Source organism: Phyllobates terribilis, unplaced genomic scaffold (genome assembly GCF_046119375.1).
Source record: "Phyllobates terribilis strain yellow unplaced genomic scaffold, ASM4611937v1 Scaffold_3__8_contigs__length_932513732, whole genome shotgun sequence".
NCBI classification, from domain to species: Eukaryota; Metazoa; Chordata; class Amphibia; order Anura; family Dendrobatidae; genus Phyllobates; species Phyllobates terribilis.
The window spans coordinates 741,029,952-741,057,291 of NW_027362763.1; the positions used below are offsets into that span (position 1 = coordinate 741,029,952).

Genomic DNA, 27,340 nt, shown 5'->3' on the forward strand with positions numbered 1-27,340 from the left:
AATTACACGTTTCCCACAGTGGGACATAGTGAAAAAGTAAAAAAAGTTAAATAAAATATGTAAAAAAGTAAAAAAAAACGCACAAAAAAGTTCACACACATCACTAAAATCTTTTTCGCCGCTCAAAATACAGCGTTTGTGATAAAACAAAAATAAACAAAAAAACATACACATAACGACACGACCTGCTCTATAAAACTGTTATGTTATTTATTCCGTTTGGTGAACGCCATGAACAAATAAAATAAAAAACACGTAAAAAAATGACGCTTTTTCATCATACTGACTCACAAAAAAGTGAATAAAAAGCGATCAAAAAGTCGTATGTAAAAAAAATTGAAATAAAAATGCCACACCGTCCCACAAAAAACAAGCCATAATATGGCTTATTCGGCAAAAAAAATAAAAAAGTTACAGCTCTCAGAATGTGACCACGCAAGATCAAATTCTTTTTTGTAAAAAAACAGTTTTTAGTGTGTAAAAATAGCAAATCGTAAAAAAATATATAAATCTGGTATCGCTGTAATCGTGCTTTTACCACACGGTAAACTGAATTACTGTTTGTTGTTCATTCTGTGTCTGAAAAATTGGAATAAAAAGTGATAAACATGGTGACAAAAATAACTACTTTTTATAAAAAAAATAATTTTTTTTAGCAGCAAAACCTAAAAAAAAAAACAATATAAATCTGGCATCGCTTAATCGCATCGACATGAAAAATAAATCTGCCTGATCACTTATACTGAACCCCACAAAAATAAAAATAAGAACTATTCTTGTACTGTTGTCTATTTGTTCATTCTGCCTCCAAAAAAATCGGAATAAGGCTCGGCTCACATTTATCCTGCGCTCTCCGCTGAGCACCTACATCGGGGTTTCTGTGTAAATTCACCAAAACCGCAATTCAGACAAAAAATCCAGATGGAGCCACTCACTTAAGAGGCTGATGGAGTCCCATTGGACTGGTCTCTGTTCCGGAGGCGTCCCATCATTTTAGGCTTTTTTTTTTAGCAGTCAAGTGTGGACGACCACAGATCTGTGCAAGCCTAAAAAGATGGAGACCACCGGAGCAGAAGTCAAACGGACTCCAAAGAGTCTCCATCTGCCTCTTTGTGGTGGGTGGTTCCGTTGGGGGGTTTCGTCAGAATCGCATGTGTGGCGCCCCGAGGGCTCGGTTGCCACAAGGGTATTGCACCTCAACCAGAGGTGTGATATTCCACTCCCAGGTAAGGATGGAGTGTGGACCAGGGCTGAGTTAGCTGCATACACACACTCACCCCATTTCCGGGGGACAGCTCGACGGTGCTCCCATTTATGCAGGCACAACTGACCATGTCCCTGGCTGGAGTGGGGAGGGGGGAGAGAACCCAGTGATGTAGGAGCAGTAGGGGACGCTTTCTGGAGCATAGGAAGGAGCTCATTGGGTGCAGGTCACCTGAGCTCAGACACAGAGAGGTAGATAAAAGGTGGGAGCCATCATAAGTCAGAAGAGAGGAGAGTGGGAGAGTTCAGTTTAGTGGAGAAAGGAGAGAGAGCTGACAGGGAGCTGTGGCTCAGCCTGAGCTCAGCTCCACGAGGCAGGCCTGGAGAGAAGGCCGGGGCCAGAGAGGAGAAGAGGAGAAGGAGAAGGAAGGAAAGAGGAGAGGAGAGACAGAGGAGTAGAAAGGCCCCAAAAACAAGAAGGCAGAAGGGACCCTAAGAGAGCACAACGGACAGCAACTGTAGCAAGCCCGCGTTATATCGGGTGAAGGGTCAGGCCGCGGAAGGGTACCGGATTCCCAAGTTGGTGGAGTTAAATCATCCCTCAGCCAAGAACCTGAGGTCGTGATCATTTGTTGGTGCGACCCCTTGCTACACCCGCTAGGAAGGCACCACATAGGGTCAGGGAAACTGGCGCCAAGTTTTACCAGAGAAGGCCCGAGGCAGCCGGACAGAAGCGTGGTCACTGGTGGGGCACGAGAGGCCAGAGAAAGGATAGAAGGGGGTCCTGTGCCACACTCCTGAGTTGCCTGGGGGTTGACCGAGCCCCTCAACCCCAGCATCCACCTACATTGCCATGAGGCTACACTCTTCCCGTGGGGAGTTATCCTATCCCTGTGCTGCACACCAACACCAGCCTCAGCGGTGGTCATCCCTGACCGCAATCCACGGGTGGCGTAGTCGGACATTCCCAAATCTATAAATAGACTGCCACAGCATTTGGTCTAACCACCCTGAGCCACGGGATCGGGTTGCCACTACTACCCCCAGCATCGCACAGAAGCCCGGTTCCGGGTGCCCCACGGCCCAGGGGGCGAGTCACATGTTTGTGGGATTTACATGGAAACGCCGACGTAAGTGCTCAGAGTACACCGGCAATCCAGTCTTATTCTGGAAGCAATCAAAAATTATGTACCCCAAAATGTTACCAATAAAACCCCTAATTTATCCCACACAAAACCAGCCTAAGGTCTGTCATTTGGCACTGGGACTATAGGGGGTCCCACATTACTGGTAGAACAAAGACTCTGGAAAAGCGACAGCTTCCACCCCCTCAAATAAAACCCAGTGAATTCTGCACTCCTAAATCCAAATACACACCTCCTTCTGTGCCCCACTGTGCCTAAACCGCAGTAACAGCCACATGTTTGGCATTATTGGAGCGGGGAGAGCACTTAACAATTTACGGGGTATGTGTCGCCAGGAGAAATGTATGGGGGTGCTACAATATATGGGGGCACTACACTTTATGGAGGCACTATGTATGGGCACTAAGCTGGCATATTTGTAATTCTCGAGAATAAAGCCTGCCGTGAATGTTATATAATAGTCACTGCAGGCGTAGATGAATTCATTGAGATGTGTTATTTCTACAATGGGGTCACTTTTGGGGTTTTTCTGCTGTGCTGGCACCTTTGGGGCTCCGCCAGTGTCGCCCACAAACTATTCTACCAAAATCTATGCTCCAAAAGCCAAAGAGTGCTCCTTCCTTCTCAGCCCTGATATGTGGCCTAACAGTAATTTCTGATGACATATGGGGCATCATCGCATTCGGGATAAATAGCTTAACAAATTATGGGGTCTGTTTTCTTCTATTATCCATTGCAAAAATTACAAATTTGGGGCTAAAACTACATTTTCGTGAAAAAAATGAAAATTTTCAACATGACGACCTAATGTTATCAAATTCTGTGTAGTATCTGTGGGTTAAAAAAGCTCACTATACCCCTGGATAAAATCCTTGAGGCATGTAGTTTCCAAAATGGGGTAACTTGTCAGGGTTTTCCACTATTTAGGTACATCAGGGGCTCTCCAAACGCGACATGACATCTCCAGGCCATTCCATCAAAATCTGCTCCAAACGTCACTCCTTCCTTTCCAAGCCCTACCATGCTCCCAAACAATAGATTTCCCCTATATATGGGGTATGTCAGGAGCAATTGCACAACAAATTTTGGGGGTCCGTTTGCTCCTGTTACACATGTGAAATTAAAAAAATTGGGGCTAAAAGTACATTTTTGTGGAAAAAAATTTGATTTGTTAATTTCACAGTTCTACGTTATAAACGTCAGTGAAGCACCTGGCTGTTCAAGGTACTCACCTCACATCTAGATAAGTTCCCTGAGGGGTCTAGTTTCCAAAATGGGGCCACTTGTGGGGGGTTTCCACTGTTTAGGCACATCACGTCCCCAAACGCAAAATGGCGTCCGCTCTCGATTCCAGCAAATTTTGCGTTCAGAAAGTTAAACGGTGCTCCTTCCCTTCTGAGCTCTGCAGTGCACCCAAATAGTGGTTTTCCCCCACATATGGGGTATCGACCTGCTCAGGATAAATTGCACAAGAAATTTTATGGTCCATTTTCTCTCGTTACCCTTGTGAAAATTAAAAAATTGGGTCTTAAGTAAACATTTTGTGAAAAAAAGTTAAATATTCATTTTTTCCTTCCACGTTGCTTCACTTCCTGTGAAGCACGTGAAGGGTTAATAAACTTCTTGAATGTGGTTTTGAGCACCTTGACAGGTACAGTTTTTGGAATGGTGTCACCTTTGGGTATTTTCTATCATATAGACCCCTCAAAGTCACTTCAAATGTGATGTGGTCCCTAAAAAAATGGTTTTGTAAATTTTGTTGGAAAAATGAGAAATTGCTGGTCAACTTTTAATCCTTATAACTTCCTAACAAAAAAAAATGTTTATTTCAAAAATTGTGCTGATGTAAAGTAGACACGTGGGAAATGTTAATTATTAACTATTTTGTGTGACATATCTCTCTGATTTTAGGGCATAAAAATTCAAAGTTTGAAAATTGCTAAATTTGCTAAATTTTCACAAAATTTCATTTTTTTCACAAGTAAATGCAAGTCATATCGAATAAATGTTACCGCTATCATGAAGTACAATATGTCACGAAAAAACATTCTCAGAATCAGTGGGATCCGTTGAAGAGTTCCAGAATTATTACCTCATAAAGTGACAGTGGTCAGAATTGTAAAATTTGGCCTGGTCATTAAGGACATAATTGGCTCCGTCCTTAAGGGGTTACTAATCAGTGTTCGTTTTGGACAACCCCTTTAATGTTCTCTGCCAAATGTATACACTTAAATATAAAAAAAGGTATTCAAATGTATTTTTTTGCGGATACATTTAGGGTATTTGCACACGTTGAGTAAATAGATGCAGAAATTTCTGCACAATTTTTGCATCTCTTGGCAGGAAAGAAGCAGCTCAAAAAAGCTTATTTCTGATGTGTTTTCGATGCGTTTTTGTCCTGCGGTTTTGACTGATTTAAGTGAAGTCAATGGTGAAAGACTCAGGCAAAAATGCACAGAGAGTTGAGATAATTTTCTGCACCAATCTGAAAGTCACAAATAAGCAACGTGTGCATGGCACTTCAGGTTTCTCATTCACTTTGCTGGCATCAGGATTGCTTCAGGTTTTGATAGCAAATCTGCATGGCAAAAATGCACCAAATCTACAATGTGTGCACAAGCGCTTACACTAGTGGTCCAAACTTAGTCATTTACTTTCTTAATACATCTTGATAGCCATCAGAGCTCTGTTTTTATAACATAGAGATCCAACTCTCCAGCACAGTCACACATCTAAATGGTCACTGCTGTTTTAACAAATTATGCACAAATAAAGAATAGTACATGGAAATATAAGAATTGTTTAATATATCTTATAAGTAGTGTTGAGCATTCCGATACTGTAATATCGGGTATCGGCCGATATTCGCGGTATCGGAATTCCGATACTTAATTCCGATACTTTTACAATATCGGATACCGGAATCGGAAGTTCCCATAATGCCTGCGCTCTGCAGTGTCTGTGAAGGATGACAAGTTGGATGGCAGCGCGATCCAGCCTGTCATCAGAATGCCATCCCAGCGGGGGAGAATTCTCCTGATTGTTTAAAAGCCGGTGGGCGGTATAAAGCCGCCGGCTTTTAAACAATCACACAGCCCCATACTGCTTCCCCGCAGCCTCCCACCCCGATCCTCCGCTCCCCTCGCCACCTCCCATCCCGATCGTAAGTTAGGACCGGGCGGGGAGCGCAGCTCCAAGGAGCGGGGAGTGAAGGACCCGGGCGGGGAAGCCGGCAGTGAAAAGACTTCACCGCCGGCTTTCCCGTTCTGTGCTGCGCTTTCCCGCCGGTTATTTCAAATGAATAGCTGAGGTATCAGGTGATGCTGATCAGCTGTTCATTTGAAGTCGCCGCGTTGCCCTCAGAGGGTTCATGTGAGTTCATGCTTGACTGCATGAACTCACATGAACTTTCCCACGGCCGCACAGGTCAGCCTCACCTCCCAGACCCGTCATGATTAGTGTGTGTGCGGGGTGTGTGCGCGATGTTTGTGCGGGTGTGCGCGGTGTCTGTGCGATGTGTGCGGGGTGTGTGTGCGGGGTGTGTGTGCGGGGTGTCTGTGCGATGTGTGCGGGTGTGTGCGGTGTGTGTGCGTGCAGGCAGACATAGGCCGATGTGACACTACTACTCCCATCGGCCTATGTCTGTCCCCCGTCCACTCCTGCCAGCAGGATCAGCTCGATGGGAGCAGTAGTTCCCATCAGACTGATCCTGCTATTTAAATTGCCCTACTGTGTCCCCAATAAATGTTAAATACATGTCATTGGTGGCCAGTGGTTACCTAAAAGAAATTAGTTCATACATTACCTGTCCCCGCCGATCGCCACCTAAAATAAAGTAAAAAATAAAAAACTACACCTATACTCACCAAGACACCTAATTCCCCGAAGCCATCGATCTCCTGTAATAAAATATAAAATAATAAACCACAACCTTATCCTTACCCCTCCGTAGTAGTCCACGAGTGTCCCACGAAGATCTCCAGTTCAGAGCAGCCACATAGAATGTGACCGCTCTGAACCGCTGCCGCCGCTAGAATGACAGCATAAGCGGGTTCACTGGAGTTCAGGCAGCGCTGCTCCGGTTAGCTGCTTTACGGCCCTGCTGTATAGTGAGAAATTCCCACGGTACAGCAGTGCCGTAAAGGAGGTCTCCGGAGCTGCGCTGACTGAATGCACTCCGGTGACCTCAGTCAGTGGCTCCCGCTGCCGGGAGCGGACGTGTTCCCGGCAGCGTGAGCTTACAGCAGCCATGCACAGCTGTCACCATCTCCAGATGTGACAGCTGTGCATGGGAGATCAGCGCAGGAACGTGGACAGGTAACTATTATTTTTAGTAAACTAAGAATTAAATAAAATTGTGTGTTTTATTTCAAATAAATTATTTTTTTCTGGGTGTAGTGTGTGTTTTTTCTTTTTAACACTTTGTAGGTTAGTAATGGGGGTGTCTTATAGACGCCCATCATTACTAACCTGGGCTTCATGGCAGCTGGCGCTGACATGAACCCCACCACTATTACCCCCTGCCACCGCACCAGGGCAGCGTGGAAGAGCGAGGCTAAGTGCCAGAGTTGGCGCATCCTATGGATGCGCCATTTCTGGGGCGGCTGACGACTGGTGTTTCTAGCCTGGGAGGGGGCCAATATTCATGGCACCCTTCCTGGGCTATTAATATCAGCCCCCAGCTGTCTGCCTAGCCTTTGCTAGCTATTAAAATAGGGGGGACCCCACGTCATTTTTTTTGGGGGGGTCCCCCATTTTAATAGCTAGTAAAGGCTAGGTATTCAGCTGGGGGCTGATATTAGTAGCCTGGGAAGCTCCGTGGGTTTTACCCCCTTCCCAGGCTTCAAACATCTGCCCCAGCCGTCTGCTTAACCTCCGCTAGAGACTAAAATTATGGGGGATCCCACGCCATTTTTTTTTTAAATAAATCCATTATTTTAACACTAAATGACATTTGAGGAGTTAATAAAGATGCAGTCCCTAAATTATTATTTATTTTTTAATTAATTTTTCCCAAAACTTTTGACGTGGGCTTCGCCATATTTTTGTATGCCAGCCAGGTACAGCATCCAGCTTCTATGAACGCGCCATTTTCCGGGGCGGCTGCGGACTGCAATTTTCAGCGGGGGGCAGAAAGCTTGGGCCTCCCTGCGCTGCAGATTCCATCCCCCAGCTGCCTAGTTGTACCTGGCTGGACACAAAAATAGGGAGAAGCTTCAAGTATTTTTTTTTTTAAATTATTTCATGAAATTCATGAAATAATTAAGAAAAAAAGGGCTTCCCTATATTGTTGTGTCCAACCTGGTACAAATAGGCAGCTGGTGGTTGGGGGCAGCCCGTTCCTGCCTGCTGTACCTGGCTGGACACAAATATAGTGCGAAGCCCCACGTCAATTTTTTTTAAATCATTTCAGGAAATTCATGAAATAATTAAAAAAAATTATGTGGGGCTTCGCCCTATATTTGTGTCCAGTCAGGTACAGCAGGCAGGAACGGGCTGCCCCCAACCACCAGCTGCCTATTTGTACCTAGCCGGACACAACAATATAGGGAAGCCCTTTTTTTCTTAATTATTCCATGAATTTCATGAAATAATTAAAAAAAAAAATACGTGGGGCTTCGCCCTATTTTTGTGTCCAGCCAGGTACAACTAGGCAGCTGGGGGCTGGAATCTGCAGCGCAGGGAGACCCAAGCTTTCTGGGCCCCACCCGCTGCAAATTGCAGTCCGCAGCCGCCCCGGAAAATGGCGCGTTCATAGAAGCGCCATCTTCTGGCGCTGTACCCAACTCATCCAGGGCCCTGGTGCGGTGGCTCACTGGGTAATAAAGGGGTTAAGGCCAGCTTGGCATTATCAGCTGGCCCTAAGCCCGAAATTCATGGGGTCACGCCAATATTAGACATGACCACCATGAATTTCTAGTAAAGTATTTAAAAAAAACACAAACACCCAGAAGAAAGTCCTTTAATTGAAATAAAGACACAATTCTTTATTGTTCTAAATTAAACCATACTTACAGTCACGCCCATTCCAGCTGAAGCCAACGATCTCCTGCAATAAAAGTAAAATAATAAAGCAACCTCATCCTTACCTTTCCATGGTTCCCAGGACAGCTTCAGCTCTGCTACATCGAGATGACAGGCTGGACCGCAGCAGAACGCTGCCATCCAGCCTGTCATCCCGCGGACACTGAGAAGCGCAGGCATGCTTGCGCTCCTCAGTGTCTCGCTGTGACGGCATCCAGATGAGCGGAGGTCATGTCCAATGAACTCAGCTCACCTCATGCACGTCACTGACAGCGTGGGAAAATTCTCCTGCACTCAGCGCTTCAGCGTGAGAATTTTCCCACGCTGTCAGTGACGTGCATGAGGTGCGCCGAGTTCATTGGACATGACCTCACCTCATGCACGTCACTGACAGCGTGGGAAAATTCTCACGCTGAAGCGCTGAGTGCAGGAGAATTCTCCCACGCTGTCAGTCACGTACATGAGGTGAGCCGAGTTCATTGTCGGCTCATCTGGATGCCGTCACAGCCAGACACTGAGGAGTGGAAGTATGCCTGCGCTTCTCAGTGTCTGCGGGATGACAGGCTGGATGGCAGCGTTCTGCTGCGGTCCAGCCTGTCATCTCGATGTAGCAGAGCTGGAGCCGTCGTGGGAGCCATGGAAAGGTAAGGATGAGGTTGGTTTATTATTTTTCTTTTATTGCAGGAGATCGTTGGCTTCAGCTGGAATGGGCGTGATGGTAAGTATGGTTTAATTTAGAACAATAAAGAATTGTGTGTTTATTTCAATTAAAGGACTTTTTTCTGGGTGTTTGTGTTTTTTTTAAATACTTTACTAGAAATTCATGGTGGTCATGTCTAATATTGGCGTGACCCCATGAATTTCGGGCTTAGGGCCAGCTGATAATGCCAAGCTGGCCTTAACCCCTTTATTACCCAGTGAGCCACCGCACCAGGGCCCTGGATGAGTTGGGTACAGCGCCAGAAGATGGTGCTTCTATGAACGCGCCATTTTCCGGGGCGGCTGCGGACTGCAATTTGCAGCGGGTGGGGCCCAGAAAGCTTGGGCCTCCCTGCGCTGCAGATTCCAGCCCCCAGCTGCCTAGTTGTACCTGGCTGGACACAAAAATAGGGCGAAGCTCCACGTTTTTTTTTTAAATTCATGAAATTCATGGAATAATTAAGAAAAAAAGGGCTTCCCTATATTGTTGTGTCCGGCTAGGTACAAATAGGCAGCTGGTGGTTGGGGGCAGCCCGTTCCTGCCTGCTGTACCTGACTGGACACAAATATAGGGCGAAGCCCCACATCAATTTTTTTTAATTATTTCATGAATTTCCTGAAATGATTTAAAAAAAATTGACGTGGGGCTTCGCACTATATTTGTGTCCAGCCAGGTACAGCAGGCAGGAACGGGCTGCCCCCAACCACCAGCTGCCTATTTGTACCAGGTTGGACACAACAATATAGGGAAGCCCTTTTTTTCTTAATTATTTCATGAATTTCATGAAATAATTAAAAAAAATATATACTTGAAGCTTCTCCCTATTTTTGTGTCCAGCCAGGTACAACTAGGCAGCTGGGGGATGGAATCTGCAGCGCAGGGAGGCCCAAGCTTTCTGCCCCACCCCGCTGAAAATTGCAGTCCGCAGCCACCCCGGAAAATGGCGCGTTCATAGAAGCTGGATGATGTACCTGGCTGGCATACAAAAATATGGCGAAGCCCACGTCAAAAGTTTTGGGAAAAATTAATTAAAAAATAAATAATAATTTAGGGACTGCATCTTTATTAACTCCTCAAATGTCATTTAGTGTTAAAATAAAGGATTTATTTTAAAAAAAATTGACGTGGGGCTTCGCCCTATATTTGTGTCCAGCCAGGTACAGCAGGCAGGAACAGGCTGCCCCCAACCACCAGCTGCCTATTTGTACCTGGCCGGACACAACAATATAGGGAAGCCCTTTTTTAAAAAAATTATTTCATGAAATAATTAAAAAAAAATTGACGTGGGGCTTCGCACTATATTTGTGTCCAGCCAGGTACAGCAGGCAGGAATGGGCTGCCCCCAACCACCAGCTGCCTATTTGTACCTGGTTGGACACAACAATATAGGGAAGCCCTTTTTTTCTTAATTATTCCATGAATTTCATGAAATAATTTAAAAAAAAAATGCGTGGGGCTTCGCCCTATTTTTGTGCCCAGACAGATACAACTAGGCAGCTGGGGGCTGGAATCCGCAGTGCAGGGAGGCCCAAGCTTTCTGGGCCACCCCCGCTGCAAATTGCAGTCCGCAGCCGCCCCAGAAAATGGCGCGTTCATAGAAGCGCCATCTTCTGGCGCTGTACCCAACTCATCCAGGGCCCTGGTGCGGTGGCTCACTGGGTAATAAAGGGGTTAAGGCCAGCTTGGCATTATCAGCTGGCCCTAAGCCCGAAATTCATGGGGTCACGCCAATATTAGACATGACCACCATGAATTTCTAGTAAAGTATTTAAAAAAACACAACACCCAGAAAAAAGTCCTTTAATTGAAATAAACACACAATTCTTTATTGTTCTAAATTAAACCATACTTACCATCACGCCCATTCCAGCTGAAGCCAACGATCTCCTGCAATAAAAGTAAAATAATAAAGCAACATCATCCTTACCTTTCCATGGCTCCCACGACAGCTTCAGCTCTGCTACATCGAGATGACAGGCTGGACCGCAGCAGAACGCTGCCATCCATCCTGTCATCCCGCAGACACTGAGAAGCGCAGGCATACTTCCACTCCTCAGTGTCTGGCTGTGACGGCATCCAGATGAGCCGAGGTCATGTCCAATGAACTCAGCTCACCTCATGTACGTCACTGACAGCGTGGGAAAATTCTCCTGCACTCAGCACTTCAGCGTGAGAATTTTCCCACGCTGTCAGTGACGTGCATGAGGTGAGCTGAGTTCATTGGACATGAACTCGGCTCATCTGGATGACGTCACAGAGAGACACTGAGGAGCGCAAGCATGCCTGCGCTTCTCAGTGTCTGCGGGATGACAGGCTGGATGGCAGCGTTCTGCTGCGGTCCAGCCTGTCATCTCGATGTAGCAGAGCTGAAGCTGTCGTGGGAACCATGGAAAGGTAAGGATGAGGTTGCTTTATTATTTTACTTTTATTGCAGGAGATCATTGGCTTCAGCTGGAATGGGCGTGATGGTAAGTATGGTTTAATTTAGAACAATAAAGGATTGTGTCTTTATTTCAATTAAAGGACTTTATTCTGGGTGTTTGTGTTTTTCTTTAACTTTGACTATGGGGTTAGTAATGGGGGTGTCTTATAGACGCCTCTCCATTACTAACCTGGGCTTGATGTCAGCTGGCATTATAAGCTGACATCAACCCCAACCCTATTACCCCCTGCCACCGCACCAGGGCAGCGTGGAAGAGCGAGGCTAAGTGCCAGAATTGGCGCATCCTATGGATGCGCCATTTCTGGGGCGGCTGACGGCTGGTGTTTCTAGCCTGGGAGGGGGCCAATATTCATGGCACCCTTCCTGGGCTATTAATATCAGCCCCCAGCTGTCTGCCTAGCCTGTGCTAGCTATTAAATTAGGGGGGACCCCACGTTATTTTTTTTGGGGGGTTCCCCCATTTTAATAGCTAGTAAAGGCTAGGTATTCAGCTGGGGGCTGATATTAGTAGCCTGGGAAGCTCCGTGGGTATTACCCCCTTCCCAGGCTTCAAACATTTGCCCCAGCTGTCTGCTTAACCTCCGCTAGAGCCTAAAATTAAGGGGAACCCCACGCCAATTTTTTTTTAAATAAATCCTTTATTTTAACACTAAATGACAAGTACAGTAATCAACACTGTCACTGTACTTCATATATATGTGACTGACATGTTTCTATCTATCTAATCTATGTGTGATTCTCTATTCTTTCTATTCTAAATTGTCGGGTACAGATGCTGAATTGCCGGCCGGCTTTCTTAAAGAGACGGTGCATGAAAACACTAATATTTTTTTAAATAAATCCTTTACACTAAATGACAAGTACAGTAAGCAACACTGTCACTGTACTTCTTATATATGTGGCTGACATGTTTCTATCTATCTAATCTATGTGTGAAGCTCTATTCTTTCTGTTATAAATTGTCGGGTACCGCTGCTGAATTGCCGGCCGGCTTTTTTAAAGAGACGGTGCACGAAAACACTAATATTTTTTTTAATAAATCCTTTACACTAAATGACAAGTACAGTAAGCAACACTGTCACTGTACTTCATATATATGTGACTGACATGTTTCTATCTATCTAATCTATGTGTGATGCTCTATTCTTTCTGTTGTAAATTGTCGGGTACCGGTGAATGCCGCTGCTGAATTGCCGGCTTTTCATGTCATTCTACATTATTCTTAGTTGTTTTACTTCATGTAGAATTAACCTACAAGGAAAGAAAGGGTTTATTTTCATTCCGATATTTGTGTCCCATTTACTTGCATTGGTTTCCGGTATCGGAATCGGCGATATCCGATACTTTTTGGGTATCGGCCCGATCCAATCCGATACGATATTTCCTGATATCGGAAGGTATCGCTCAACACTACTTATAAGCGAAATCTGCTTTTTCTCCACTTATAAGCTACTTCTTCCCATTTTTTGAACTCATCATTCAGTCTGAAAAACAGGTAAAATCTGCAATGGTCAAAATTAGACAGAGGAAGGAGTATGGAGGAGAAGAGTTAGAGAGGCAGAGAGAAGCACAAACACTGTTGTCTGTTCCTTTCTAGTAAGAGGTTTATCTCACCCCAGTGCTGGATTCACAGTTGTGTAGTGTGGGCCAAGCTGCTTCTGGACATGTGCTACAAAGAGACAAGAAAGCAGGATAACTTCATATTTGTGTTGGCTGCGCAGGGAGACAAATTTGAACCATGAAAGCGTTTCTCTGCAGTATATCAACTTTTTCAGCGTTTTTGTACCAATTTTCAGCCATTCAAATGAATGTGCAAGGTGTGGGAAAGAATAAGTGCAACACGAAGGGAAGAGGGGAAGGACGCCCAAACACTAGGGAAAGGGGGAGTGGAGACCCCTAGGCATATCTAATATAACCCTGCCTACCCTACAGTCCCTATATAGGATCCACACCTATCGCCGAGCAGGACCCTAAACCCTGGTTGACCCTAGAGCTTGGCCCTAGATAGGGAGGGGGAGGAGTGAGCACTGGTCAGGCCCCACTACAAACTAAAGACAACAAGGTAGACAGACAAAGAGGATAAACTTAGCTTGAGCAGACACCAGAGGAGTAACGCCAACTGTCCTCCAAGGGCACCAGAGAAGACGCTAGCCGACTGCTAGTGCTCCAAGCCTGGACATAGAAGTATCACCGGCGATTCCCTGGAGTAAGCTGAGTGTTTTAAACCCCCAGGGAAGGGTGTGTCAATCAGCAGCAGGAGGGAGGTTGCAGCTGGATCCTAAAGGCAGAAGGATTAAGAAGGCGTGTGTAATGCCAAGCGCAGTGACCTTCTACAGCCAGATCCAGAGTGACTGACTATTACACCTGACACACCCGTGACAGAAGGGGAAAAATATGTAATTAATACTGCATATAAAACTAGCATAAAAACCTGTGAAAAACATTTGTATTTTAGGCAGCATTTTTACGGCCAACACGCTGGCTTTTGGTGCAGAAAATCCTTCTGCAAATACTCGTGTGCACATACCCTATCAGTATGTTCGCATATTGCATTTTTGCTGTTTTTTGAATGGGTGAAAAGCATTGCAAAAGATGTGAAAGAATTGATATGGCAAGAATGCAGCAGAGTTCAAAATGCATGTGACGCGCCCCCTGGGCCAGTGTTGTTGGGGATACCCAGAGCCGGATCAGATGGGGGTTGTAGTCTCCGAGTGGCTGTGACCCGGTCCGTGCCCAGGGTGTCAAGCTCAGTGTGTGGCAGTCCTTACTGATGTTACTAAAGTTCTTTATGTCGACTACGCCACCCGTTGAATTGCGGTCACTACGGCCGCCGCTGCAGCAAGGTCCGCTGAGGCTGATGGTGTTTGTGCAGCTTAGGTAGTATAACCCCCAACGGGAGGGGTATAGCCTCAGGGGGTCAGGTGCAGAGGATGGTGGTTGTGGAAGTGCAGGGATGATGGTAATGAGAGTCAGAGTCGGGTTGTGCAGTTCAGGGTTCTTTACTTACTGCAGATGTTCCGGTCACTCCGGCCTTGAGTGACCACCCGAGCCGTGCTGCGTCCACCAGGTCCTGGACTCGGCCAACTCCCAAGTAGTTCTGGAGCGTGGTTCTGAGCTCCCGTTCTGTCCTGTCCTCGTCTCTGGCCTTCCCCACCAGGGATCCACCTATGTCCGGCTCCCTCGGGCCTCTTGTTGGCGAACCCTTGTCTCTGGGTCCCCTGACCCTACGCGTGGTCTGCCTTCCGGGTGGATATGGTGGGTGGCCGTGGCAGATGCTGCCCACGGCCTCCGGTCTCTGGCTGAGGTATGCTGTAGCCCCCACCAGTTTGGGATCCGGTACCCTGTTGCCAACTCTTCACCCTGTGATTATATTTGGGCTCTCAGAGTTCTTTCTTTCTCCCCCTCTGGGTCTTTCTTGCTCTCCTCTCTCACTCTTGGGCTGGGGCTGCTCTGCTCTTCTGCTCTCTTCCACTGCTCTGCAAAGACTCACAGACTGACTGACTGTGGCTGACTGACTTCTCTCAGACTGACCCTGATCTTAGATGGTGCCCACCTTATATACTCCCTCTATGTGTGAGCTCAGGTGACCAGCACCCAATGAGCTCCTAACTTTACCCAGGCTGCTCCCCCTATCTGCCCCTACACTACTGGGATGTACCACCCCCCTCCCACTCCAGCCAAGGACAGACTCGATCGTACCTGCACATTTCTAAGTGGGAGTACCGTTGGTCTGCCCTCCGGAAATGGGATGTGTGTAGTGCATGCAGCTGACTGAGCTCAGTTCCACACTCCATCCTTACCCGGGAGTGGAATATCACACCTCTGGGTTGAGGTGCAATACCCCTGTAGCAGCCGAATCCTCAGGGTGCTACATTCCCCCCTGGTAAATCACAGCACGTCCTCGGGCTGTAAGATATAAACAACACCAAAACATACAATTTTTGCATAAACATAAACATATAAAACATATAAAACACCATATATATCAGCATAAACTTTTCATATAAAACTTTCTTATCTTCTGGTACCTCCGGTCACGGTGCAACTTGTGACCGGGTAAAGTGCGACAGTCTCTTGAAGAAAAATCAGTTCTTCTATAAAACCGGTAGGGGGCGCTTTAGGAAGCGCAACTATATACAAGGGGTATGGCCGCTCTCAGTCCTCGGTCAGTGGGAAAATGGGACACACTGGAACAGTTCAGTTCTCTGGTCCCAACGGGGACTATATTTTAACTAGCAGCAGTAACAGTTCACTGTGCCCCAACGGGCAACTATATACAGCTTCTACTCTGCTGTACTCAACGACGACGTCCTCCTGCTCTTTCTTTGTGATTAACTTTAACTTCAGACCCGTCCGGGTCCTCTTGCTCCTCCTCACACCGCAGCTCCTCCTCCGTCAGGCGATGCACATGGAGGGCGTAGGGTCCTTTGGCACACTTGTGCCGGGTAAAGGTGACCTCGTCCCCTACATACAGGTCACGACCTCTGTGTCCCTCCGGTAGGTGGGACTCAACGTCTCTCCTGGTCACGAAGACGTCGCCTGGGGTGCGGTGATCCCTGATGAAACCCCACCCATGCGGCAGATTAAATTTTATTACAGTCCCGATAGTTCGGGAACCATGCGCTGCACGGGGGTCTCTCCTGGTCCGGCTCTTCTGCTCCGCGCTCCTGACTTGGGCTTGCTGTTCCCGGACCCGCCTCTCTCTCCGCTCCCTCTCGAAGACCTCGAGCTGCTGGCGGCAGCACTCTGCACGCTCCGCTGCGGCTGCCCGAGTCTCCTGAGTGAACCCCATGAGGTCTTCTCCAGTGGGATCCCACTCAAACTGGGTCTCTTCTAGCGGGGGCGAGATCCTCTTCATGGGCTTTGGAGCCGGGATCAGGGGTTCGCACATGGCCCTTGCTTTTTGCAGCTCCAGCTGGATGTATTCCTGGGGCCATACGAAGGGCTGCCCATCCGGGCACGTATGCTGGGCGAACAGGTCCTCACCCAGGTGCGGTACTTTAGGTGTTATGGGCGCTGTGGTGGTAGCGGCGCCCGGGTTGCCCAAGCCTTGCGACCAGGCTTGGGGCACTTTGAAAGTAAAGGGCACCGTAAGGACGGCGGCGCCCTGTGTTACTTGGCCCTGCGACCAGGCCGGTGGCTCCGCGGAGGTAGGGGGCGCTGTTGGTATTGCGGCGCCCAGGGGTACTAGGCCTTGCGACCAGGCTGGTGGTACTTCCTGCTTGGTCACGCTCGGGGTCGAGGCGTGTGACGTCACAGGGGTCGCGGCTTCCGTTTGAGGCCTAGTCGGCGGCGGTGACGTTGCGGTTACGGGCACGGCAGGGGGTACTTCGGGCTCTGCGACGGGGAGCTGGGGCAGGTACGCGGTTTCCCGGTTTGGGGTAGAGACGTCCCCTTTACCTGCCTCCTTTCGTTCGGCTCCCTTCTCGGCGCCGTCTCCGGCCTTCAGTCCTCCTGCGCCATCCTCAGAGGCGGTCTGTCTCCTCGTCTCGGGTGGCGTGCTCCGCTGACGGGTTCTTGTCTGCTGGGCCATCTCTCGGCTCCACTCCGCCAACGTCTCTCGCTGCACCCGGGCCAACCTCTGTGTGAGGCCCTCCAGCGCAGTCTGCGCACACTCCCGATCTCGGGGGAGCTGTGCCAGGACCTCCACTAAGCCTAGTGGGGTCGTTGCTTCTAGCAGGCTCCTGACCAACGGGTCGGTGCTGCTCTGCTCTCCTCCCGTTGTCTCCAGCAGGCCTTCTGGAGTGGCGACCGGCAACAGGCTCCTGACCACTGGGTCGGTGCTGCCTGGAGTGGCGGCTCGCATCAGGCTCCTGACCACTGGGTCGGTGCTGCCTGGCTCTCCCTCCATCTCCGGGTAGGCTCTTTCTGGACTCTGCTCCAGGCTTCTTGTCTCCGGGTGCGCTCTCTCCAGACTGCTCCAAGCGACACCCATCTTTGTTCTCTTGTTCTCAGTCCTCCCACTTCGAGGGCGGTCCCGGGGCCACTTGGTGATTGTCAGCTCCAGGGGCAGTTCTTTCACGCTGACAGACACCTCTAGCATCACAGTCTCTGTTGGTGGGGGCGGTTTCCACTTTTGGCGCCATGTTCGGTCCTGGCCCACGATGGGAGGCGGCCTCTTGCCACCCTCTGGCACACCCATAATGGCGTCCGCTCTTCCAAGGCGGGAAACCTTTGGAAATGGCGGGAATCGTCTCCCAGTGGCGGGAAACTCTGCAGATGGCGGGAAAAAGCTGTTAATGGCGGACAACCGGCGGGAATCGATCTGTGATGGAGTCCGATGGCGGGGACCCTCCGGGACCGGCAGGAGACTTCTTTTTGAGGTAAACTTGTTCTTTTCTTCAGGCACGCAGTACCCGGTTGTTGCGGGCACGAGATCCTGCCGACTACGCCAAAGTTGACGCGCCCCCTGGGCCAGTGTTGTTGGGGATACCCGGAGCCGGATCAGATGGGGGTTGTAGTCTCCGAGTGGCTGTGACCTGGTCCGTGCCCAGGGTGTCAAGCTCAGTGTGTGGCAGTCCTTACTGATGTTACTAAAGTTCTTTATGTCGACTACGCCACCCGTTGAATTGCGGTCACTACGGCCGCCGCTGCAGCAAGGTCCGCTGAGGCTGATGGTGTTTGTGCAGCTTAGGTAGTAAAACCCCCAACGGGAGGGGTATAGCCTCAGGGGGTCAGGTGCAGAGGATGGTGGTTGTGGAAGTGCAGGGATGATGGTAATGAGAGTCAGAGTCGGGTTGTGCAGTTCAGGGTTCTTTACTTACTGCAGATGTTCCGGTCACTCTGGCCTTGAGTGACCACCCGAGCCGTGCTGCGTCCACCAGGTCCTGGACTCGGCCAACTCCCAAGTAGTTCTGGAGCGTGGTTCTGAGCTCCCGTTCTGTCCTGTCCTTGTCTCTGGCCTTCCCCACCAGGGATCCACCTATGTCCGGCTCCCTCGGGCCTCTTGTTGGCGAACCCTTGTCTCTGGGTCCCCTGACCCTACGCGTGGTCTGCCTTCCGGGTGGATATGGTGGGTGGCCGTGGCAGATGCTGCCCACGGCCTCCGGTCTCTGGCTGAGGTATGCTGTAGCCCCCACCAGTTTGGGATCCGGTACCCTGTTGCCAACTCTTCACCCTGTGATTATATTTGGGCTCTCAGAGTTCTTTCTTTCTCCCCCTCTGGGTCTTTCTTGCTCTCCTCTCTCACTCTTGGGCTGGGGCTGCTCTGCTCTTCTGCTCTCTTCCACTGCTCTGCAAAGACTCACAGACTGACTGACTGTGGCTGACTGACTTCTCTCAGACTGACCCTGATCTTAGATGGTGCCCACCTTATATACTCCCTCTATGTGTGAGCTCAGGTGACCAGCACCCAATGAGCTCCTAACTTTACCCAGGCTGCTCCCCCTATCTGCCCCTACACTACTGGGATGTACCACCCCCCTCCCACTCCAGCCAAGGACAAACTCGATCGTACCTGCACATTTCTAAGTGGGAGTACCGTTGGTCTGCCCTCCGGAAATGGGATGTGTGTAGTGCATGCAGCTGACTGAGCTCAGTTCCACACTCCATCCTTACCCGGGAGTGGAATATCACACCTCTGGGTTGAGGTGCAATACCCCTGTAGCAGCCGAATCCTCAGGGTGCTACACATGCACAAAAAAAAACGCAGTGTGTGCATAGGATTTCAGAAATCTCATTGAATATGCTGATACTGTAAAACACTATGTATTTTGCGCAAATATGCTGCATAAAATATGCAGCAAAAACACTAAGTGTGAACATACCCTTTCAATATACAGTAAGCTCTAAAGCTCCCTCTAGTAGTGGCAGCTGCAGCCAGTCAGCATTTTATGTTTTTCATTTTGCTCTATGGCAGGGATTTAGATCCAAAAAGTGTTCATTCAGTGAAATGGTCCATTGGATATGATAAGATTTTGTAATTGTATTTTTCTTTGTTTTATTTATTCCATTACAAGCCAAATATATTTTGCAATGATGTTTACATAGAAAATAAATTCAGGCGATGCAAGTGTTTTTGCTTTGCCCCTGGAGACAGTGATCCAAACTTTATTCTTGATGCCAAGATACATGAGTAGATCCAAAACTCCAGGAGTGCACATATTTTTGCAAGTCATATGGAACAAACTTCTAACTTTATAGACGTGACAAGCATTAGTTTCTACAGACAATAGATCTTAATATAAAGGACTTTTTCCTAATGAATTTCCTTGACTGTTACTTTTACAAGAATATTAAGTGTCATATATGGTTGTTTTAGTATAGAACATCAGATCTAACAATCTAAGGTTCATTTTATTTAGCTTCTACTTTCTGCACCGTATGCCACAGGCAGGGCCGGCCTTAGGGTATATGGCGCCCTGTGCGAAATCCCTCTTGGCGCCCCCCCCCAAAGAAAAAAAATTAAACTCATGTAGGTGAAAACAACAAGTGCATTTTTTATTAATCAAATGATCAAGTAATAACAAGCAACAAAAGTTGAAAAGTTTTAAAGCCGCCACCACGATAAGGTAGACTCTTCTGGCAGGGCCCTACTCTAACCTATTAAAATTTTCTTAAAATATCCAATACTCTTTTTAGATATATTTTTATTTAGTTTTCTTTAAGGGAATGTGTCATATACATTTTTTTTTAAAAATGACCAATAATACCACATACAGGGAATACTGCCACACCATGACCAGACCACATATTACCACAACATAGTGACCGAATAATACCACACAGAAGGGGGAAAAACTGCCACACCATGACCAGACCACATATTACCACCACATTACTAATATTACCACCACATTACTAATATTACCATAAGTGTCATTATGCACGGGAGCTCTATACATGGTATGTATAATGTAAGTGTCCAGGTAATCTAGTGATCACCAGTGACATTATACACAGGAGCTCTGTATATAGTGTCAGTGTACAGGTAATACAGTGATCATCAGTGACATTATACACAGGAGCTCTGTATATAGTGTCAGTGTACAGGTAATACAGTGATCACCAGTGACATTATACACAGGAGCCCGGTACATAGTATATAGTGTAAGTGTACATGTAATACACTGACTCACTGGTGACGTCTCTAGGTGAAGTCCTTCAGCTACGCTTTTCTCCTTCATCCAGCACAGACCGCCATTACGTCTTCCAGCCAGGACTCGTCTCTGCATAAAATAACACAGTTATCTAGAGCACATTCCCCAACTTCTACATTACGCAGCTGAATACAGACGTGTATCCACCATCAATATATGGTTAGTTATTATACAACCTACCATTCCAAATATAAATTGTAATCCACCACGGTGCCCCCATTAACTGTAAATAGGCACTTAATATATAATTTAATTAGAACCTCTACTCTTTCCGCCAATTTGTTACCAGTTACACTCCTGCATCCGCAACGCCCCCTACTCTATACTTCCTGCTCCCCGCATTCATTATTTACATGCACCCCCTGCCCCAATTCATTATATCATGTCCTGCTCTCCCCACCCCATCATCATTTACTGTCCCCCACCCCACATTCATTATGTGCAGCTCATTATCCCCCTACTCCCAATTCCCCCATGTGCAGCTCATTTTCTCCCAATTCCCCCATGTGCAGCTCTCACCCCCCCATGTGCACATCTCTCATCCCCCTCCCCCACATGTGCCCCTCTCTCATCCCCCTCCCCCACATGTGCACCTCTCTCATCCCACTCCCCCACATGTGCACCTCTCTCATCCCCCTCCCCCACATGTGCACCTCTCTCATCCCCCTCCCCCACATGTGCACCTCTCTCATCCCCCCCATGTGCACATCTCTCATCCCCCTCCCCCACATGTGCACCTCTCTCATCCCCCTCCCCCACATGTGCACCTCTCTCATCCCCCTCCCCCACATGTGCACCTCTCTCATCCCCCTCCCCCACATGTGCACACCTCTCATCCCCCTCCCCCACATGTGCACCTCTCTCATCCCCCTCCCCCACATGTGCACCTCTCTCATTCCCCTCCCCCACATGTGCACCTCCCATTCCCCCCACTCCTAGTAAATTGTATTTAAAAAAAAAAAAAAACTTGTTATACTTACCCCCATGCGATCCCTGCAGAATCCTCGTCCAAATCGATGACACCAGGTTCTCCTGACTTCCGGTCATGTGACGGTGCCGTCACATGACCGGAAGTCAGAGAAATCATGACAGAGATGTTCCGGCCCCGGCGCTTAGCATGGGGCCGGGGGCCCCATGAGGAGAGAGACACACAAGAGGGGGGCCCCCAAGGGGGCCCCTACCGGCCGGGCCCCATACTGGAGTCAGGGCAGTCATGCCCTGATGGCGGCCCTGCTGGAGGCTGAAGGGGCCCCCTCTCCCTCGGGGCCCCCGTTCAATGAACCGGCTGCACGGGCGGTAGTTCCGCCCCTGTGTGTGAGGAGGAGAGAGTGCAGCGCGCCCGGGTCCCGGCCGGACATTTCAGAGCAGAGAGGGGGCGCCGGCGCCTGAGCACAGAAGAAACGCTGGGCGCTCCCTCTCTGCTCTTCCATAAGAAAAATACCGACGGGGAGGGAGCCAGCGCAGCGCCCCCCTTCACTCTCAAGTTTGAGGCGCCCTGTGCAGTTGCACAGCTGGCACGCCCCAAAGGCCGGCCCTGGCCACAGGGAGTATAGGACTGATATCTGATAAATGTAGGAAGAGATAAGATCGAGCACTAGACCTCATGCCTGGTTAAAATGCATCTTCTTTTTTGTAACTCAGTAAAACAACTTGGAATAAATCATACAAAAGTTAAAAGTCTCAAACGGGTTTCAGAGCTGTATCCTTAATCACTGCAATTATTATGGTCACAACTCGGAAATTCATTTGCGACTTTTAACTTTTGTATGATTGATTCCAAGTCTATAAAAAAAGAAGATGAATTTTAACAAGGCATGAGTTCTACTGCTGAATCTCATCTTTTCCTACATTCATCTTACTGTGCATGGGACGTACCTGACCTGCAGGATATAGAAATTTTGGTGAGCTGACTTTGTTTTTAAATTTATGCTTGATATCTGATAACACTACTTCTGTCACTATTAGTGACAAATTCAACAGATTATACAGTAGGTGTGTGCTTACTAGCTATACAACCTATAAGTGGCACACACACATTTCTAATTAAAATTTACATCTTTTATTAACCTCGGGAAAGCAAGACGAAACGTGCGTCGGGCATGTGGCAATAGCAGCGGGTTTGTATCCCTATATCTTTCTCTGGTATATTCTCTTCATTGGTGTTTTGAGGATCATTACTGATAATAATGCTGCTAATGGTGCACTAGTCACCTTACTATTTCTAGGACAGTGCATGGCATGATTAACTGATGTAAGAAGGAGTATCTATTTAACTTTATGCACTAGTCACTTTACATGCAATGTCTGTGGTGCACTGATCACCTTACTATTAAACACAGTAAATGACATGATGAATTGATATAGGATTAATCAATTAATTATTTATTGTAACTGCTGCACCAGTCACTTTTCTATCTGTCCATAAGTATACAGTATAGACAATATCATGGAACAACAATTTGATATTTTGTCCTAGCACCTAGGAGAATAGAATCCAAACTATTATTTAATTAATTTTTTAAATAAATTAGATGGATAAATAAAGACTATTATGTGTTAACTAATTGGATGTAAATATATTATCTGTGGGATTGGATACAACCCCTTGGCTATTTCCAACCTGTTTGAGAATTCACTTGTTTTGCATGATAAATGTGTACATTTTAATATGATTAATAAAAGATATACATTTTAATTATAAATGTGTGTGTGCCATTTATACTTCTGATCTAGCTATAAGATATTATATTAATAGGACAACTGGTGAACATGTAAGGGAAAATGCAAGGGAAAACACAGTGGAGCACAATTATGTACATCATATAGAGCAGTGATGCTGTTATGAATAAGCCCTAACACTCACACAGGGATGAACAAACCAGGGGAGATGTTAAACCTGCACACCACAGGTTCCTATACAGACTAGGCAAATCCCTAACCTGACCCTGATTTGTCCATTCCTGACTGTGAAGGTTGGCACCCTAAAATTATGCAATGGCACCCCCAATCAACATCAGCTGGCCCCAAGTGTCCTTAACTGCACCCTCAACTATACACAAAGTGAAACCCAAAACAACAACAGAACGTAGTGCACACAGAAAGATGGTGAGACACAGGTCTAAAGACGTGTTCACTCAGTCAAGCATGAAAAACAGAAGAAAAAGAAAGGAACCCAAAAATACCTTCGGTATACGTGGAAACCCCCAGACCCTTAATAGAACAGAATGGGTAGAGTGCTGCAAAGGGGAACACCCAAACAAACTGCAGGAGAAGTAATAGAGAAAACCTCACTAAGATAATCATTGACTATGGAGCCGGGACTCCAAACATCCATCTAACTTGGAATAGATCCAGCAAAGACTTCATGTGCCAGGAAAGTATAAATAGCCCCTCCCAAGATAGGACAAACCAAATGAGGAAGTGAAAACACCTGCACAGAAGCAACATTGCAGGGCAAAGCCAAGCAAAGACAAGAGCATTATCAGCAGTTGGACAGAGAAAATACAGGGTGCGGTCCAACAGAGAAGGAAACCGAACCATAACCAGAGGTCACCAGATTGAGCCCCATAGTCGAGCCACGACAGATGCAAAATCTTTGCTGGTCAGAGTGATACATTGCAGATTAAACCAACACCTAAGACTGTAATATAACGTAAAAGGTTATTACCATCTATTTTTGGTATGTTGAAATTAAATTCCATAAATGTCAGTTAAGTATTGGTTCTATTCACCCATTAGGAGAATTAAAGGAGGTGTCTCACGATAAAGGATATGCCATAAGTAGAATCTGCTGAGTTTTTGGGGTGCTAGTTAATATTAATTAACAAGAGTTAGTGGATCTTTAAAAGAGGATTTATTACAACTAGGATATTTACAATAACATACATAAGGGAAACCTAACTAAGGGACAAGGGAACAATGTAAGGGAAAAGGTAAAAGGAGAGGGTGGTAGAAGATGGGAAGTGGGAAGAAGAATGCCTAACTAGTTTGATGTGCTACCTTTATATCAGTTACACAGTCGTCAGACATGGCCCATACAATGCCCATCCCTGTAACACCTCCACATAATGGTACCATCCAATCAGGTCACAGTCTTTGGAGTTCTCCATAAACATGCACATGGTTGCTGATGCAGATACTCTCCTGAAGGTGGCGCTCTGAGGTCCAGAATGGATAAGAGGGTCAAGGGCCATACATAATTGCAGTGGTCTTCATCTTCCTGCAGATGGTGTCTGGCATACAGCCAAAAGGTCTTTGTATCAAGTGGCCTGAGGACAGGTTCAATTCCTTTTCGGCTGGCTCCAAGATGTCCATCAAAAGAATAAAACGCCATAAGCATTGTGTACCAATATACATATCCATAGGCCAGAGACAGGATGTCTACCTCAGGAGCAATGGTATATAATCCAAACCCACAGGGGCAGTGTACATATGTAGATTACAATGGGTGACGAACAGGATCTGCATTCAAGATCACCACAGAAGATGTGTGTACCTGTATCATCCAAGAGGCTGTAGGGCCAATACTCATTTCGTATGTAGATGCAACCTTTACTTTATCACTAAAACAAAAGGCACCACACAACAGGACACACAATTGCCTTCATACCTCATAGGTTTTATGACCACCCACAGCACATGGTCGATCTCTTTAATGTAGTCCTTTGATGACCTGTAGTGAAATACAGAGATTGTGGATCAAATTGTGAGTTCAGTCATTCATATTACACATATTATAGATATTGTCCATGTTGGGTTCCAACACCATGAATGTCTGATAACTGCGGGTCTCATCTCTGGGACCCACATCTATCTCCAGAACAAGAGTACCCTATTTTGTCCAGTGTCCGACCACCAGTGAGTGGAGAGGTGGCAGAGCATGCATTGGCCACTTCTATTCATTCCGATAGGCGTTTTGAATACAGTCGACCAAATACTCTCAGCAGCATTCAGAATTCCGATAGCAAAGAATGGAAAGAGCGGGTGCATAGGCTAACATTTCTCCACTCACTCATGGTTAGACACCATCCAGATTGGGGGGTTAGAATCGAGACCCAGAGGATAAATGCCTCTTGTGGGACAACTCTTTTAAGTATTTCACTATTCCCATAAACTACAAAAAAGACAGCTGCACTCATGCATGGCCACTTCTCCACTTTACCTAATTCTTTCTGGAAGGGCTAAGAGACCCTCCCATTTATGCCAATATTTAGGAGATATGCACACAATGTGTGGCGCCCCTGCTGCGCATTGGTGCCACAGAACCCAGAAGGGTGCATGGACGGACTTCTCCACAAGAGGCCCTCACTACATTCATACACCTCCACCTTCCACCTCAGACCAGCAGAGGGAGCCCGTTAGGGATATATAAAGGGAAGGTGGAGCCAGGCAGCTCAGTTAGAGTCTAGAGGTGATTCAGCAGTGAGTGCTCAGAGAGAACACAGCTCTGAGTGAGCTGAGAGCGTGCCGACGCTCAGAGAGCGGTGAAGACGCAGCACGCTAGCTGCCAAGTAGTAAGGGCCCTGAGTGTGGTCGACGGTGAGGAGAAAAGGAGAGTGGAACTAAGGGGACAGAGGAGCATAGTAAGCTCACCCCGATTTATATACCGGACACCGGGTCCGCGCCTACAGGGACTCCTTATACCCAGTAGGAACCACCGGAACCCCTGGAGAACTACAGGTCCCAGGTCCACCTAATGCTGATTGTAGTACCAGAGCCAGGAGTCACAGAGGTCCCAGCGTCCAGGGAGAGTGATCTCCAAAGAGAAGGCCCTACCACCAGGTCAGCAGGTGCAGAGAGAGACAGTAACCAAGCTAGGCCCAGCTCCAGGCAGGCCAGAAGCTTAGAGAATAAAGCAACGGATCAGGAGGCCCTATACCCGCTCACTGGGGAGAGTCCAGAAGTGCGCCCTTCACCTGGAGCACCCTGGACCGTGCCTGCAGCATCACCAGTAAAGGTACTGAAGCTTACCCCTGTGTGAGGGTCCATCCTTCCTCCGGGACCGACCTGCCGTCTCTCCCCTGCACCACCATCCAGTACATCCCCTACACTGCTCTGAGGCCTGCTCCACCTGTGGGGAGCTGTCCCATCATTTGCTGCCCTAATATCTGCCTCACAGGACTGTTGCAGCGCTGGTGATCCTCACCAGACATCACAGGTGGCGTCACGAAAAAAACCCATATAAAAGAAACCCCCCATTTCACTGACCGCCCTGGGTCACGGACCGGGCCAGTCACCGTGATATCCCCCGGCCACCAGAGGCCCGGCTGCCGAGTACCCCACGGCCCAGGGGGCGCGTCATGTTTTGGCGTCACGAACAGGATTGCGTGCCCGCTGCCATCAGGTACTGTGCGCCTTTATTGAACTGAACTGTGTGTTAAACTGCTGTGAGGAACGCCGCCATTATCGCGCTGCAGCGCGGGAAGAAGGGCGTAACCGCGGGAACCTGGGAGGCGTAACCGCTAGAAGCGCGCAAAGTTGAGGACACGACCCGCCCCTGACGTCGAACCAGGAAGCGTCAGGTCCTGGAAGGAGCCAGAGGACGCTCTGAAGTCAGACGCAAGCGACGCAAGGTCCTGAAAGAAGACCGTCGCTGCGGCCTACCTGTGGAAGAAGGTAGGCTCCGGTTCACTAGGGGGGCGCAACAATGGCCGACGACCAGCAAGCCGCCGGAGCACCGGTTAACGCTCCTGATGCCCAATCTGCGCCCGGCGCCGCACAGGCCAGA

The 27,340-nt window shown here is 47.8% G+C and overlaps 1 long non-coding RNA gene across 2 annotated transcripts in view; it reads right to left on the bottom strand.

Moving 5' to 3' along the window:
- The window catches only part of LOC141258314 (uncharacterized), a 93,798-nt gene extending 69,888 nt beyond the window's left edge, over positions 1 to 23,910 (bottom strand). For both annotated transcript variants that reach the window (XR_012318285.1, XR_012318284.1), the window contains exons 1-2: positions 23,796 to 23,910; positions 20,593 to 20,682 (exon numbers count right to left, since the gene is read on the bottom strand). This is a non-coding gene — a long non-coding RNA (uncharacterized lncRNA). The remainder of the gene's footprint in view (positions 1 to 20,592; positions 20,683 to 23,795) is intronic.
- Positions 23,911 to 27,340: the final 3,430 nt, after the last annotated feature.